A 3511-nucleotide genomic window follows, 5' to 3' on the forward strand; every position below is an offset into this window, starting at 1 on the left:
TGTTTCCTTATACATGTATTCTCATTGGTTTTATTTTAGTTTTCTTCATACTTCGTTCCTTTTCGTTCCTTTTTGCACTTTCGGTAGCGAAAGTGCGAAAAGCCTTGAAAAGGAACGGAAAGGAAAGTACCGAAAGTGCGAAAAGGAACGATGAGGAACCAAAAGGCACCAAAAGTGCGAAAAGGAACGAAAAGGAACGTTTGCTTTGACAATAGATTTGATGGGACCGCAGCCATCATTGATAGATAAAGAGATATTTGAGCACAAACCAGGCGACAGTTGAAGGATTTTGACACAGAGAAATGGCACCATTACCAATTACCTTCTTAGCGAAGGTAATGATGATTCCAACAACCCTGTGTTTAAGGCTCTTCAAATGATAAAAGCAGTGGTCCGGTGGTCCGTCTTTTGTTGTTTCTTGATGCAAAATAATTCGGTATGACAGGTGATAGCTTCGTCCGCCACTCACACAATTATAAGAACAAAAGGGTCGCGATGTCAAAGTGATGGAAAGGTCGTTCCATAGGTCAATTTCCAGAGGTATTTGGTTTCAAACGATGTTATCGTTGTGGCTCAATTTTGTCAAAATCAACGGTATCATCATTTTCTTTCTCATAATATTTTCAAGTTGAAAATGCTCCAGCACCAAAAAATGTTCCCAACATACTGAAATTGTGGCCACAAAATATGCTACTGACAGTAGAGTCCAGTGACAGGGCAATGGATGTCTAAATAATACACATCTGCTAGGCACCAGTATCTAACAACTATCATAGCATACAGGTGCACTGTTCATTACCCCTATTATGTACAGTAGTCAAACTGAAGATAGGGAGACTCCAACCTACTCGCGGGCACATTCGTCATATACCGCCGTACGATTTTGATGTCGGGACATTTTCAGGCAAGCTGTGACGGAACCAAGAAACCGGCTACGAAAGAACGACGACTTTTTACAACCGATGCAAGACTTTAATTCTATTCTATGTGGGTTAGCGCGAGCTGCCTAGTCTGACTCAGTGTGATGAATCGTGTCATTGTCAAGGAAGAATCGGATCTTGCGATTTTCGTACGAAGAATGTTAGCAGGGCCTTACTTAAACACTGTATAGTACCATGAATAAAAGATTTTCGCCGTGCGCCATAGCTAGCGCTGGTCAAACTACTTTTCCGCGACACGCAGAAACTGCATTTGGACGGGCGGGAAAAGTTGGGTTGGGTTTTGTGTTGCGACGTTTCTATGTTTCTTATCAACTTTCAAGCGAATGAAAGAAAAAGAGATTTAGAGTCTCATGGAAATTGAAAGGAGATTTAGCATCCATTTCGTCTTGGGGAAAGCAAGAAATATCTTAGAACTCAAATTCGAGAATGTAGGGGATTGGAGGTGTTAGCTAAAAAGGAATACATGTACAGTCGCCGAAAGATATCGTGAGGATTTTGGAATAGTAGTTTAAAAATTGGGCGCCGGGCCACTGTTTGGAAATGTGAGAGGACTAAATTCTAACTGACGGTATGGTCATAGTTGACCGTCGTATGATTTTGATGCCATAGAATATACAAACAAGCTGGGACAGAACACATGCACGACTCTCGCAATTTCAGGAAGGCTACGAAAGAGCCAAGCATATACAACAGAACGGCAATTTTGTACGATCGACACAAGACTATAGCAAGAGTGTCTTATTTTGTTTACGGTCATGCGATCATACGAGCCTGTTTTTGGACACCGTACCCGTAGACCGGAGATATTCCCGGTGTGCCAAAACTGATCAAACTATTTTTTCGAGGCATCAGAACTAGACGGGCGGGGAACGTTGGGCGGATGGAAACGTTTTGTGAGGAAACATTTCGTTGTTCATGTATGATTAACTCTCTAAACCTAGGATCACACAGTGTATACAGTTGTTATAAATAGTTCTAATTAACTTTTAACGGCGGTGTTACGTATTATTGGTTTGCATTTCAAATTGTAATAAGTTCTATACTTAGCATTTGTTTATCCAATAATCATGTTTGTCTAAAATAATGTAAAAAAAGACTGTCAAGTGCAAGCAGTTCAATTCAGCCCCTCGGACTGCAAGACCGCTTTTAATTTGTCATACTTGTTAAATAAACCAGTCTACCACTACTACTTCTAATTCTAAGTGAATGAAGAGTCTTCTGAAAAGTGAATTGGAATGGCTCCGACATAGCGTGGATTTAGTCTTTTGGTCAAAAAGAAATATCTTAGAAATCACCGTCAACAACATGAAGACAAAGTCTAGTAAATAATAGTAATAATAAATAAGATACATTTGTCATATCAACTAGCATGTGTACAGAGATATAGGAAATAGTTTTTACTCACTGTCAAAAGTTGACTGCTAGAAGTTGAAGAGAGTAAAAATGTGGCCGGCCTTCTTGTCGTCCCGTCGCCCAAGGTGTGGGGAAAGCGGCGCGCTCTCTCCGGCTTTGCCCTAATTAGTGCCCTAAGGCTTAGGCCATGTTGATTGGACTATACGGATGACATCCGCCGGGAACTCCAAAACTGATGCGAGCGAGCGAATAAAAAGTTTGGCCCAAAAAAGTTGCCTTCAGTATGAAATCAAAGTGGCCAGGAAGGTTGAACATAGGACTAAACACATATAGTATGGTATACCAACAGTTAGGTGTAGGGACCAGTACATCATACGGGTGCAAAACATGTTGTTCTTCTTGGACCAATCCGAAAAATACAGACCTGAAAAAAACAACAGAGGAACAGGTTTCGCCAATTACAAAATGGACACACTTTGTCCGCAGCCATTCGGGGTCTAACCTGGGGGGCCAAGAAGACAACAAGAGCGAAGTAAAGTAGAGTTTATAGTTTAAAGTTTCCACAGACAATTATTTCCAGGTTCATGTCCAGACCTGGAAATGGTCATCTGGACCTTAATTTTCTGTAGTCATACCTCCCTCAACCAACAATAGATTTTTTTTCTTTCCGTCCTTTCATATTTTATTCTTTGACTTTTGGCATTCTGTGGCATTAGTTACCTGTTTTCTGATACTTTTTTTTCAATCTACAGAATATTTGTGCTCATTTTACAGCTGCTTTGCACAATTTATTGTGTAGTCGAAAACTTTTTTTTTTGAAATGGCCGAAAATTGGTGCGAGCGCGGATGTCATCCATATAATCAAATCAACGTGGCCTTAATTATATGAAATGAAAGCCAATGAAATGTCTGCTCGGTGTCAATACAATTACATCAAACACTACTGCTTCTATGTGCATGACATATTATGCAAATATCCTTCTGTTCACCAGTTCAAAGGACTTAGATGACCCTTAAGTGTAACCTTAAGGTCTATATATCAACTATCAAGTAAACAAGTTGTCCAAACACCTAAATGTTATTGCCGTGGAATGATAATTGGAAAGAGATGTAGATCAAATCATTGTAATTACCGGATCAGAGATCATTTGAGTTGAAACAACTGCGCATTGGCATTTTTGCACGTAAAAGCGTACAGCTTAGTAATCAGATTGCTT

At 40.0% G+C, this 3511-nt stretch overlaps 1 protein-coding gene across 1 annotated transcript in view; it reads right to left on the bottom strand.

Moving 5' to 3' along the window:
- LOC118414772 (GFP-like fluorescent chromoprotein dsFP483) overlaps positions 1-2413 on the bottom strand; it is a 10350-nt gene extending 7937 nt beyond the window's left edge. The window contains exon 1 of the mRNA XM_035819008.1: positions 2347-2413. The gene's annotated coding sequence lies outside the window, so the exon portion shown is untranslated. The remainder of the gene's footprint in view (positions 1-2346) is intronic.
- Positions 2414-3511: the final 1098 nt, after the last annotated feature.

The sequence above is a fragment of the Branchiostoma floridae genome, chromosome 4, assembly GCF_000003815.2.
Source record: "Branchiostoma floridae strain S238N-H82 chromosome 4, Bfl_VNyyK, whole genome shotgun sequence".
Taxonomy (NCBI): domain Eukaryota; kingdom Metazoa; phylum Chordata; class Leptocardii; order Amphioxiformes; family Branchiostomatidae; genus Branchiostoma; species Branchiostoma floridae.